Consider the following 15,240-nt stretch of genomic DNA (forward strand, 5'->3'; position numbering starts at 1 on the left):
TGACTAATGGAGTATCATACAGTTTGAAGAATGGTCTGATGAAGATCTTTGAAACACACGATCACTGTTTTATTACAGTTAACCTGAACACTTGTGCTATTTTGCATCAGGATGAACAGTATGTTGTTTTTGACTTGCATGCACGTGACACAGATGGCAAGGCATTTGGTTCAGGGAAAAGCATAGTTTTATACTATGGGATACTTGTAGATTTGTGTGTTCAATGAACGTGGTTGGGGTAGACGCAACACAGAACAAATAGACAGGAATCAATTTGAGATTACAGGACTTACTCTGCACAGCACAGTGGATATTTAAAACCGCAGTGCTTCTTGTGATGGGAGTGCAGCTTTGTCTACTGCAGAAGTCCATAACATTGCCCCACAAAAACCTGAAAATGCATTTTGTGGACAGCAGCACACAGTGAGCCAGTGTACAGACACGACTACCAATGCTGACTGTGTAGTAAAACTGGAAAAACTGTCCGAAGATCCTATTGAAGAGGTAGGTGACAGTAACTTTGTCGACGACTCGGATGATGGATTTCTTGGAGCCACAACGATGGAGTATCAGTTCAATGTGTTGTCCAAAGACACAGCGCAAACTTTGTGTAGTCAGTTACAGTTGGAGTACAGGAAACAGGGAGATGTCCTCAGTGATCGATTGGTGCCCTCAGTGTCCCGTGCACAACTGACAAAATTGTTGGTGATCGCAACTGCTTTTTTCGCGCTTTATCACAAGTGGTGTGTGGCAGCCAAAACTCCCAGCTCATGTTCAGGCGTAAGATCGTTAAACACATGATGTGCAACGAGGAGCACTTTAATAGTTTGGTCAGAGAAGAGTACTCCAGTAGTTTGAAGGACTATTTGGATAAATCCAAAATGTCTCAATCAAACACCTGGGCAACAGAGGTAGAAATCCACGGTGCTGCAAACCTTCTTGGATTAGATATCTACACACACTTCGATGACCACTGGTTGAAATACAGCTGCACAGGCAGAAAACTTTCAGAGCAGGGCATTTATTTGAAAAATTGCAATGGAAATCACTATGAACCAGTTGTTTGCACAAAGAATGGGAATTCGTTGGAATGTCATAACTTGTGTAACATTCAGCCAACGTGCTACGCGAAACAAATGCTAACAAGGAATGCTAATAGGGCCAATGTTGAGAAAAAGGTTGGCAATGATATGTCTGTGACAAAGTCCACAGAGGTTGACAGCTCTTGTTCAAGTAAGAGTAGTTCTCGATTTCGAACGGATTCAAAACATATTACAAAGAATAAAAGGTTGTCTGAAAAACGGAAGTATGAGGATACACAATTTCGACACATTAAGAACAGGGCGTCGGTTGACAAATATCATGATGATGACAAATACAATCTCAGCTTGAATACAGCCAGCAAGAAGAAATATAACGAAAATGACGAGCATAGAGCAGCTTTGTGTGAAGCTAGCAAGCAGAAATATACCGAAAATGACAAGCATAGACTTGGTAAATGTGCAGCTATCAAGAACAATTATTACACAAACATGAACCATAGATTGTCAAAGCAACTGGCTACTAAAAACAAATCCATTCAGGCAAAACGCAATAAGAGTTCCTTTGATTTTGTTTTGAAACTGTTTTGTGACACCATAAAGAACGGTCCTGATTGTGTGTGTTGTTCCTGCATTAGGCTTTGTTTCAGAAAGCAAGTGGTAATTTGCAAGCGCAGTAGATACCAGAGAAACCAAGCCACAAGTACTGCAGCCGCACAATGTATCACAGAAGACTATTTGCACAAATGTGATAATTGTGCAACACCCTGCAAATTGCTAAATTTGCCAATGGGCAAGTTATGGATCTGTCGTGATTGCCATGGCAAAATACTTAGAGGTAAAATGCCACATCTGTGTGCTGCTAATAACTTGCACTTGTATCCGAAAACTTCAGAATTGAGTTGTCTGAATATTATAGAGATGCATTTGATTAAGCTACACATCCCTTTTATGAAAATGCTGTGCTTACCTACAGATGTAGCACCTCATTTCAGACTCCAGCTTACAGCTTCCTGCCTACGACCTGCCTAAGACCAGTATCGAGGAATGTTAAGCCCTCCCACTATTTTCCAAGAGGGCGTTGCCAGATTTTCTATTTCAGGTTTTAATAGGTGCTTTCACACCGTCTACAGTTTGATTTGTATAGAGGGACCTCTGTGGCTGAATGGCCAGCGATTAGGTGTGAAGCATTTATCATAGGTGATCAGAGCTAACTGCCTACCATCAGATTTCATTTAAAAAACAGATCTGATTTTAAGACTATTTCTGCGCTCATAAAGAACGATAAGAATAAGAATAATGCGTATTGAACTGGTTTAATTAATTAGTGAGTTTATTTAACACTAGAACCGCCAATCGGGTCAATTTCTGTGATGTGTGTTGTGTGTGTGCAATGTAACTTTTTTTCAATAAAATATTAAAGTCTCCCTGTCCGACTTTTCCTGAAAGTTTGTTATGTAGCACCTTATGTTGTTAAAAATTGCATTCTAATAGCGGGATTTGACGGTTTTTGGTAGGCCTATACAAAAACCTCTGGCGGTTCTAGTGTTAAGGTAATTAGGTACAGTAGAAGTCCTGTTTTATCAGTAACGAATTTAGCAGTTGAACATAAAAGTCAACTAACTGAGGGTCTTGCAATGACAGTGTTGTGTCTAACTGTAAGCTTGTCACTCAGAGTAACCTACAGTTAATTTAGCTGCTGTAGAAGAAAGATCAGGGGGGGGAGGGGGGGAGAGAGCTGTGGTTAATGGGCCATTAGTTGTGTAAATACACAGCTAAGAGCTGCCGTTTCATTCAGACTGTTTAAAAAACGGTAACAACGGACTATTTTTCTTAGCGGATGCATGTCAATTTAAATCAATACGTACAACTATTTTTTAAATCAATAAAAACATTTTCTAAATCCATAAAAGAATTTCAATTAATATTGGGAGTCATGTCGTTACTTTGTCTCTTTCAGTTGCGCGCTACTAAAGAGACGCGTTACCATGGAAACCAAACAATGGTGTAGCTGTATTAAAGTCAGAGTGGAAAAAGTCCTTATTAAATCTGATTTTGTCAGAAATCGGGAGAAATGCGGGAGAAATGCGGGAGAAATATGACCCCGGGAGGAAACCGGGAGAGGGCAACGAAATCGGGAGTCTCCCGAGAAAATCGGGAGGGTTGACAAGTATGGTTTAGGCACGTTAATAACGTTTTAATGAAATTGAATACAGTATATTCACATTTGTCAGTGATTTCATGTCAATTGTGTGTGTGTATGTGTAGAGGTGTGTGTGGTTAAAACAATTTCATGAAGTGAAGGAGCTTTTCCTTCTATAAAACAGCTGTGGGCAGCAGTGAGTGTCACGGACATGAATTCATAGATCAAGGCAGACCGGTGCACACACTCTACAGTCCTGCCAACACTGGCAGGACAGTAGGCGACACGCCCGTTCTAAGCCGTGTCCCTCACTCCTCACATTCCAAGCTGCATCCCCAAAAACTGTATTATGTGGTTACATCGTTTCAGATATTATGTTTCAGTTGTGCTCTGTCTATGTTAAAAAGCCTCAGTCACCTTAATTCATGTAATAAAAACATCTCAGGTCAATAACACTCAGAGCTAAATGTGCAATACCATGTTCAGCTATGTTACTATTTATAATGTTATTGTTGTTACATCAGAAGATGTACATATTAGAATGATTTTTTAACTTACAGTAGTCTATTTTTTACAATGTGTGTTGGAAGGATTTATTAAATTACTATGAATATTGTCATTGTTGAAGGCTTTTAGAGAAGGGTGCATTATAAGCCTGAATTATATAACATTTTATACCTAAACACATAAAAGCCACAATAAATAAATAACAATTATTCTAGTTATTTTTACCTCCCGTATTGCTTTCAACCCACCAGCTTTTATGGTGTTGTCACTAACTGTAAACTTGTCACTCAGAGTAACCTACAGTTAATTTAGCTGCTGTAGAAGAAAGATCAGGGGGGGAGGGGGGCAGAGAGCTGTGGTTGATGGGCCATTAGTTGTGTAAATACACAGCTGAGAGCTGCCGTTTCATTCAGACTGTTTAAAAAACGGTAACAGCGGACTATTTTTCTTAGCGGATGCATGTCAATTTAAATCAATACAACTATTTTTTTAATCAATAAAAACATTTTCTAAATCCATAAAAGCATTTCAATTAATATTGGGAGTCATGTTGTTACTTTGTTGAGAATGTGGCCTTGTAATAAGCGGGATAATTTGCAGCGACTTGTTCCTTATGGGGAAAATAAAACCCTTCAACGCTACGCGTTGGGATCCTGGTCTGCTGACGAGGCTCCATTAAAATATAAATATTTTGAGTGAATTACTGAGTTTAGGCACGTTAGTAACGTTTTAATGAAGTTGAATACAGTATATTCATATGTGTCAGTGATTTCATGTCAATTCGGCGAACATAAACATAAATGATCGTGATGAAGATGATTAAATTAGGATTAAAAATCAAGAGCCGGGCTGCATTTCCTCCGGTTCGTTTTTTTCGACTAAACAACATTATTTAGTTAAATAACAACAGGGTGATGTTTTGTAAATGATTACATGTCTCTTATTTAGCACAGAGTATGATATCCGTGACATATGGATCTTAACAAAGTTCCCGCTGTACATCCAGCGTACTGTATCTGACTTTATTTCACATGAGCTCCAGTGTGGAACCCTACTGCACCCCCTGGTGGATCAATGATCCATTGCAGCTGGCTTCATTATAATTACATTTATCTATCATGGGGGTGGTCTCAAGTCAAGCTGGAGATTTTCCCTTGAGCGAGGGCAGATCACGTACCAATCCCGGCCCTCGCGTTTCAAACTGTCTGAAATGAAGCGCTACATCTGTAGAGGTGCACAAAGTGCTCTGCACGGACCAGTGACATGTGTTCCAGCAAACATTACTGACACGACGCATGTTTTGCCAAGGTCCAATGAAGATGGGACTCTATTGAGAGTCAAACTGAAACGCAAATTGTCATACACGGGACATTATTTATACCAATATGTCAGTATCGATCGAATAAGGAGAGCGTTGCAGTGGTTAAAAAGGACAAACCCATACTACTCTAATATAGACATCAATGAGGATTGGTTAAATCAATATGAACAAGACCTTGACGAAGAGCATACTGTTGATGACGTACAGCCTGATGAGACATGTCTTGAAGAGGAAACTTTACATGATCGCCAGACACATGGCATGTTCATGGATACATGCCTTCAGCCAGTGGACCTAGGTCAGGACATTTTAGACCATTACGATACAACGCTTAACATTGCACCTGCTGAGGGTAACAATCCAGTTCTACTTCTTTGTGATGAAACCAAGGAGGCCAAAAGTTTCCCTAGCCTTTTCCCATTGGGAAGTCCGACATATCATGATTTCAGAAACAAGAAGGTGACTTTGGCCAGTTACTTTAAGAACCGAATCATGCATGCGGATGGCAGGTTTGCACGTAATTCAGAGTATATATTCTATGCTCAGTACATGACTGAAGTACAGAAGGAGTCGTCATGCATTTCTATCACTTTACGTAAATGACATTCAGGGAGAAATACAGGTAAGATTTCAGCGAACATGGTAAACAACACTGATTCTCTCAAAAGACTTCTTCAATCTAATGAATGATACAGATTTCTGAAGCCAATTCGTGGCACACCGGCTTTTTGGTCTGGAGCCCAAAAGGATTTGTTCGCAATGGTCAGGCAGATTGGGTTGCCCACTTTCTTCTGTTCCTTTTCAGCTGCTGACATGAGGTGGAATAATTTATTGACCAGCATGATGCTTCAAGAGGGTAGGTGTGACAATGTGGAGGATTTGGACTAGAATGAGAAATGTGGTCTTTTGCGTCGCAATCCTGTAACGGCTGCACGCATGTTTCAACACAGATGGGAAACCTTTTTGAAAGATGTCATACGATCACCAAGTCAGCCAATTGGGAAAGTGATAGATTACTTCTATCGTGTTGAGTTTCAACGGAGAGGGAGTCCTCATATAAATGCAATTTTCTGGATTGAAGACAGCCCACAAATTAATCGAGACACTGATGAGGAGGTGGTGCGGTTTGTAGACAAGTACATTTCTTGTGAACTTCCGGAAGATGATGAGCTACTTGAGGAAATGGTGCCAACTGTGCAAACGCATAGTAAAAGACATTCAAAATCGTGTAGAAAGAAAAACACTCTCGTTTCAACATCCCACGACCACCAAGTGAACGGTCCTTTGTTTCCAGAGTAGGAAAAACAGATAAGTCGTGTTCACAACAGGAAGGCGTCGGCAACCAAATGACCGAAGAACAGGCACGTAAGATCATGTCCATGGTCAAAGAGTCAGTCAATGATGACACGGCTACTTTCAAAACAGTGTCAGAGCTGTTTGGAAGTCTGGGTATTAACCAGGAGCAGTTTTAATCTGCATTTGCATGCATTGGTAAGAAAACCCAGGTTGTACTGAAGCGCCAACCTACAGACGTATGGGTGAATCCATACAATAAACCTTTACTTAGCGCTTGGAATGCTAACATGGAAATTCAGTTTGTAGCAAATGCATATGCCTGCATTGTGTAAATTATTTCATACATCACAAAAGCTGAACGTGAAATGGGATTACTGCTCAGCAACGCTCAACGAGAAGCGACAAAGGAGGGAAACACGGATGCCAAAAAGTCCTTGCGAAAGTTAGGCAGCATTTATCTGCATAATCGTGATGTTTCCGCACAGGAGGCTGTTTACAGATTGACCCAGATGCATTAAAAAAATGTTCCCGACTGGTTCACTACATTCCCACAGGGGATAACGTAACGCGTATAAGCCTGCCCCTAAAGGAACTAAAACGTAGAGCAGATTCAAACAATCTCACAGACAACAACATGTGGATGACCAGTTCTTAGGATAGGTATTTAGCTAGACCAAATGAAGACATATTTAATCAGATGTGTTTAGCTACATTTGTATCGGAATACAGAGTTCTGTCGAAAAACGAGACTTCTGTTAATAGAGTGAAACTAGGCAAGGACCTAGGATTCGTCCTGAAAAGGACTAGGGGAAACGCTGCAGTGGTGCGCTATGTGCAGTTTTCACATGACACGGATCCCGAGAAGTACTTCAGGAACATCTTGCAGCTTTTCCTGCCTTACCGTGTGACTGAAGACATAAAACCTGAAGGGTTTCAGACTTTCGAACAGTTCTACCATAACGGTCAATGGTTGCTAGACACTGTGGTTCACAGTGATAAAACTACTGTTGATGTAAACAGGCAAACATTTGAGAAAGAATCTGAAGTGATGGAACATTCTGACAATGTTTCAGGACACACAGGTGCTCTTGAAGATGCCTGGTGTGAAATGTGTCCAGGGCAACCGTTGGAATGCTTGGAATGTGAACAGGAAGTGAGGGAACGAGTGCCAGCTCCTGATGAACATCCAAATGCCATTCCAGACTTGGCCGATGCTGGTGCAGGGGGAAATCGTTTTGATGCACATGGTAACATTATGTGTAGATCTGATGCACTTAATCTTCTCAGATCTCTGAATGTCAAACAGAGAGAGATTTGTTATCAAGTTAGACAATGGTGCATTGAAAAGGTAAATGACAAGAACCCAAAACCCTTCAATGTGTTTTGTTACAGGTGGTGCTGGAACTGGGAAATCGCACCTCATTAAAGCAATCCACTATGAAGCATCTAGGTTGCTGTCACAAGTTGCAAGTTCACCTGATAAAGTGTCTGTGTTGTTAACTGCCCCTACTGGCATTGCTGCTTATAGTTTAGGAGCCAGCACAATACATAGCACATTTTCTATAGCGTTGAATGTCAAACCTCCCTACACGCCGTTAGGAGAGGAAAGGGTCAGTACCTTACGTGCTGAATTGAGCGATCTGCAGATCCTTGTGATTGATGAGATTTCAATGGTGAATCATAACTTGCTAGCCTATGTTCACGGTAGACTTAGGCAGATTAAGCGCATTAGTGATCACTCACCATTTGGAAAAGTCAGCGTCATAGCTATTGGCGACTTTTTCCAAATCAAGCCAGTTCAAGGCAAATCCTTGTATTTGCAGGAAATGCTATGTGATTTCTGGACTGAAACATTCTCGATTGCCCATTTAAACACCATTGTACGTCAACAGGACACTGTCTTTGCAGAACTGTTGAACAGGTTGCGTACACGAGCTAAGACCACGGCGCTCGTTGCCAGTGCACTTCAGCGTTGCATATTTTTGCAACAAATGCACAAGTTAATGACCACAATATCAGACAGTTGTCAGCATCATGTCCAGAAAACCTTTGTGTGGAGGCACTGGATTATGAGAAAAATCCACAATCCAGCCGCATGGAATTGAAAAGAGGGCACTTCAGAAATGTGTACAAATCGTATTTACCTGAAAGTTTACCGTTAGGAAAGGGTGCACGAGTGATGTTGATAAAAAATATTGATGTGTCTGATGGCTTGGTAAACGGAGTCTGTGAGAATGTCGAAGACATTGTCAACAATATCCACAACACATTTGTGAGCACTGTGTTTGTGAAATTCGATGACGAAAAAGTGGGTACTAATAGAAGGAAGCATTTACCTTCACCTCGTGAAAACCCTTTGGCTACTCCCATAAACAGGGATGATGAAACGATACGCAAGGGAAAATTGCGTAAACAGTTTCCTTTGAAACTAGCATGGGCTTTCACAATCCACAAGGGTTAACTGTTGACAAAGCAGTAGTTTCACTTAAAATAATCTTTGAGTCAGGCCAGGCATATGTTGATTTAAACCGTGTCAGAAGCTTAAATGGGTTGACAATTCAGGACTTTAAAGACAGCGCCATATATTGCAAAGAGAATATTCAGGATTCCCTTGATGGCATGCCACCATTTGTATCCTGTGCTACTAGACACTCCCAGGGAACACACTAATTCTCCATATTCTCTATGAATGTACAAAGTTTAGACAGACATTTACCTGATCTAACGGTGGCAATTCAGCCATTTGATTATAGTTGTTTGGCTGTAACAGAGACATGGTTAACTGAAACTGTTGCAAATGACACTGCACGGATTGAAAACTATACGTTTCACAGTGTGCCACGTTGCAAGGCATACAACTCAACTGACACTGTTTTGAAAACAATTCAAGACCAACAACAAGGGGGAGTTGGCATATATTGTCAAGACCAGTTAGAGTACACCATTTTGGATATTCCAAATGTAAATTTAGAATGTATTGCCTCGCATTTCACCAGGAAAAATGTGATTGTTGTGGTTGTTTACCGCTGACAAACATATCCATTGCCTCTGTTCAAACAAAACATGAAGCTGTTGACCAGTTTCTTAAATAGCAGGTCAGACAACGTTGTCATTTTGGGAGACTTCAACCATGATCAGCTCAAGTCATTGTCAATATCATACTTCATGGAACAACTAGGTTACTTGGAGTTGGTATCCGAACCCACAACAGAAAAGGGAACATTGATCGATCATGTATATGACAAAAACACAAGTCAGTATCTCAAAGAAACTAAGGTTATCCCAATGTATTTCAGTACTCATGAGGCAGTTCAATGTTTATTAACAAAGAACACCTGAGCTTCAACTGTTTCATTGTGTAACTGACAAAGGGCACGAGCGGTAGCTTTGGTTGTATGTAGACGGCGGAAGCAGGGAGAGGCATTCATGTGCCTTGATCCCTGCCGAGCCAACAGACGACTGTTGTTTGGTGTTTGTGCCACAGCAACTATTTAGGAGCAATCTCAAGGTATAGATAATTTTGGTTGTGTGTAGACGGCGGAAGCAGGGAGAGGTATTCACGTGCCTTGATCCCTGCCGAGTCAACGCACGACTGTTGTTTGGTGTCAGTGCCACAGCAACTATTTAGGAGCAATGCGCTCATGGTAAAAATTAGGGGTGTAACGGTACACGTACCTGTACCGAAATTATTCGGTACAGGCCCTTCGGTTCGGTACACGTGTGTACCGAACGAATATAACGTTAAACGTAAAAAATTGAAAACGTGAACAACTTTTTGAAAGTAATTTCAGGTGCTGCGTCGCAGCATTCAGAGTAATTTGCTCACATTGGGTTCAACGTGTCATAGAGCGAGCAAGTCATTTAATTGGACGACAGGCATACTATGAGAGCTGGTCACAGGGATGCGTTCAAATTTAGTCAGGAATTTGAGGAACTGTCGAAATGGCGAACGCAGATAAAGTTGAGCTCGAAAATCCTCCAGCATCATTGAAGTCTCCGGTTTGGGAACATTTTGATTTCACAGTTACGTACAAGGACGACGGACAAAGACAGGTGGACCGAACCAAAGCTGTTTGTCGGTATTGTTCAACTAAAATTGGTTACGCGGCTGGCAATACATCAAACTTGCACACTCATTTGAAAAGGCATCACCCGAACGTGAATATCACCGGTACCAAAAGAAAAAAGACTGAAGTGCAAACCCAACTCCCACTAGCATTTAACCTGTTAAGCCCCAAGGTTTTTTCAGGACACTGTGTCTCAGGGGATCTTAATATTTAAGAACCTATTAATGTGTTATACCAGATTAACGGAAATAATCTCAGCTAACTGACGATATAAACCATTTTTACCAAAACAAAACACAAGTCTCATAAGAAGTATCTAAATGACCCCTTTGCGAAAAACGGATTTTGGCACAGAACTCAAAATAAAAGTACCCTTATTACTTACCGTAGCTGCACATACAAGATATCCGATTAAAGCTGAGGTTCCACAGATTATTTAGGTATATAGTATCATCACTGAGTGATCCGAACTTGCGACAGGGGAAGCAAAGATAGACATCACAACACGTACCTTTAAGTAGCTTCTAGGGAGACCGTCTCACCGTAGCTGTTAATCTGATCAAAAGACGTGTTCAATGGCATTAAAACGAGAAAAAAACGCGGCTGAATCGGTTAATCCATAGGTTGATAAAGTTTTTGGGCAATAATTTGAATTATTTATAATCCATAATTCCATTTTTATGTAAAGATTGCAGAGCAAAAGTTAGCTGCTAATGGTAGCCACCAGAGTGGCTGCTGCTTCCGGTCTTGGCAATGCAGCAGCCTAACACACACACACATGACCAAATAAGGAATATTTGGGAGTTCCCCTCGATTCCATTGGCTCTGACGGTTAGAAAGAGATGTCACATGTCAAAATCCAGCAGGGGGAGCCAGAGATATGAAAAATCCACCCAAATGGCCCCAGAAGAGTTTTTTTTTTGCTAAATCTGTCTAAAAAGGTCAAATATCACTTGTTTTGCATCAATCTTGATACAGGGTACTTATATGTTGTACTTTGGATTCCTAAAGCTTTTAGTCTACTAACCTATCATCCAAGGTTAGTTTTCACTATAAGTACAAAATATGTTTTGGACGGACACTATAATTTACAGTTTTTTACCATGTTCAATCTGAATTTTCTTTAAAATAAAAAACATCTATATTGAATCTGATTTTTCTACATCCAACTGACCGGTTTATCATTACTTTGAGAAAAAAGATTATGAATTTAACCCTTTAAGAAGGGAAGATATGGTCATTTGTTCTGGGAATGACATTTTCAAGCCTGAAACCTGAAAAACAGGCTGAATCGAAATGCTGCACCTTAATGTTTATTTTATTATATTTTGTATTTATTTGAGTGAATATTCACAGTTTAATAATAATTAAACACATACACACAAGGGGGTAATTAAAGTTTAAAAGTCTCAACAATGCTACAACTACTGTCACAAACTGGATGAATGTGAAGTATTTTGTTAAAGGAGGATGAAAGTGTAATTAAGGAGCACTATTGGAGTGACTTTGATGGTTGTTCGACTCCCGCTGTATGAAGAAATTAAAGGATGGCGCAGAAGTAGAATCAATTCGCAAAGGGATTAAACTGTTTAAAACACTTGCTCAATGTAAACCGGATTTTGCCGATGTGTCTATGTGGATTCAAAAGTCGTAAATAATCTACAAAATGGAGGAGACCGATCTGATCGGAGCAACTGTGACAAATAATCTGAAACCAGCATGGACAATGACTATGTTTTTAAAAATCGCTTATCCAGAAAAGCCTGGTTTGGACACTTTACGGGAATTATACATTTCTGTCTTTTTATGCCTTTAGCTACTAACTTGAATTGTTATTCAAATTAATTAATCAATTATTTTTTATATTTTATTGTAATGTAGAGACAAGGCTTTTAGTGACAATCATGTTTTGCTTTACAATTAAAGGTAAACATTTAAAAAAAAAAAAGTCTAAATGTGATATTTGGCCTCAAATCATCTGAGGTCTGGCGCCCCCCCTGCGATCTTTTGCACCCCCCCAAGGGGGGCACGCCCCCCAGGTTGGGAACCAAAGCTCTAGTTAATGTTAAAATCTGAAGAAAACCTCTCTAACAAGGTCTGAACAATGTTTAATATCTCTAAAAGTAAATATCAGATTTAAAAGTTGTTTTACACGAATAATGTCAAAAGGATGTGTAACATTTTAAAGTTGGAATGAGGTTTCTGAACGAAAGTATGAATTAACAGTTAGCAGTTGAAGTCGCATGAAGATTTATTGAAGTTGAAGAATTCCTCCATTGACTTCAATGTTAAAAATGGGATGTATTATGGGATGTATCTCTGGAATTATGAAAGCTATGAATGACAAAAAGTAATAGCCATCGTTTCCCGACCAAGCTGAACGTTTTGATGTTTGAATGGAGTTTCTGCGATGTTCAATGCGGGAGGAGACGCGCGGCACAATACCGGCGGAATAATAATAATAACTAGAGAATGCAATTCCTGAAGAAATTGCTAGTGGGAATGCTTTATGCTGAAAATCTGACGCTAAACTGCTATGCTGGAATGTAATGCCGAAAAGAAAGTGAAGAATTTAGATTGAAATCATACATGAACACTGTGGGCTTGAATATGTGATTAGAGAAGAAAATAAAGTAAAAAGGCTTGGAAAAGCAGCAGAATATTTGAACTGCAAACTTCTGAACTAACTTGATGGCGAATAATCTGTCGCCATGCCAACGGCATTTGTCGACACCCCATACTACGCTTAGATGCGTTGATGGCTGCATCGTTACCAAACCTGTGAAGTTTTGGGGCGTTTGGAGAAGTTTCACTGAAGTTATGAGAAAACCGTGTTTCATGGCGAGCATTGTGTTGCCATGGCAACGGCATTTGAAGAAATCTCAAAACTGTCCTGTAGATGTCTTCACGGCTGGACTGTTAGCACACTGCTATCTGAAGTCTGTTGCTCTGAGCATGTCAGTTGGACTGGTGACATCATCGTGTTCCATTGCACAGGTGTTTTTAGTTGAGATCAAAGGCTTCATTGTTCTGAATGAGAGATAAACCTCTTACATGTGAACGTTTTGTGTTAGAACTAGTGCTGCGTACCGGTACGCCGAACCGGTACTGGACTTGTAAAAAGTTTCGGTTCAAGTCCGTTTAAAACCGGAACGTCAGGAACCGGTACTTACGTATATTCTCCTTTGTGTTCTAAACCATCTAAAACCTTCCATAGATCGAGAAATTTGCGCTGAGAAAAGACGAAAAACAGTGTTTTGGCTTCTGATATGGCGGCCATTACTGAGCTCACGAAGTCTCGCAAAATATCGCAACTGCTCGCGAGATCTGTGTGACGTCAAGGGAAGCTGGCTTAGACATAGTGGACACTGACAGCGTGGGATGCTGGTTTCCATATTTGGTAGTGTTGCTAAGCTAACTCCTTTGTATGTATGGTGATATAGTGTCTGCCGAAAGAGCAACACTTCACACAGACAATGTCAATATGCTGTTGTTCTTGAACAAGAACACATAGACTTGTACTCTTGCATATTGAGTCTTGTATGTACATCACTATGTATGTAGTTGTGTTGTGTAGTTAGTAAGACATGTAGAGTTCTAGAAAAGACATGGTGTAGACACAAGTTGGAAGGGGGCACAATAAACCTGACGAGTTTGAATTTGAGTTGATTATGAGTTTATTTTCAATTGATAATTAGCTCACAATAAGTTCACTTTAGTTACTCACACAACTTGACACAAGTCCGGACTTATAAGTCCGGACCTGAACCTGAACCTCTGGACTTGAGTCCGGACCTGAACCCGAATGTGAGTCCAGGTACACAGCACTAGTTAGAACCGTAACAGATATCTGTGAAATTTCAAAACGTGAAGCATGTCAAGGAAGTTGAGTATCTGTGTTACGTTCCCTATTGGGCTACGGGAATCAAAGGGAAATAACACGACCAGATTGGTATTGGTATAATTATAAGTGGTTTTAATGCACAACAGGTGAACAAAATGGCAGGCAAACAGCCTGAAACAAACAAAAGAGACAAAAACACCGGTTTAAATAACAAACAATAGAGGCCACAAAGGCGCAAGTTCAAATGGGCAACCAAACTAAGGGAGGACTCTAAAAGGTGAGTCTAAAGACATACCGAGAAAATAAATACTAATATACTAAATAAAGAACTAAACCAAACCTCACTTTAAAAGTGGTACAACTAACCAAAGAATCTATACCTAACACAGCTAAACTAAAGGCAACCGACACAGAATCCTAAACTACTCTAAACAATAACTAAGCTACTCTACACTCTAACTAATCACACAAGTTTAACCCCAGAACAAAGAGCAAGTAGCGAGAGGCATCAGTCCACATACAGAGCCTCCAGAATGATGATTGTCCCCAAGCTTTGTAATAATCTCCAGCAGGTGTGCGCCGGCTGTGCGCTGCGATTGGAGTGCGTCGGGCCCGGCGTGCTCCAATCGCAATCTTCAGGGGCGGACCAGGAGATGGCAGCCAATGCCGGGAGGGCAACCGCACTGCTCATTTACATAGAACACACACAGCTGAAAACACTCAGACGACCAGGAAGGCAGCAGCCGTAACAATCTGAAGTATAATTTTTGTGTAGTTTCGGGTTAATAATGTGGCCTTTTTGGCAGTTTAACTAAAGGTGTGCGGCTGCTACCGTGAGGAAATATCTGCCTGAAATTACAATGGGGTTTAATGGAGGAATGTTGAAAGTTGTTGTCACTTCATGCACTCAAGAGGCATTTTGTTTAATTATCTTTGCTTAATTATTTGTCATTTTTCAAGCTACGAGATGTTTTCCTACGTTTTTCATGATAAATTATGTCTCAGGAATGTAGGGTTTGGGA

Source organism: Notothenia rossii, assembly GCF_949606895.1.
Source record: "Notothenia rossii genome assembly, chromosome: 8".
Taxonomy (NCBI): Eukaryota; Metazoa; Chordata; class Actinopteri; order Perciformes; family Nototheniidae; genus Notothenia; species Notothenia rossii.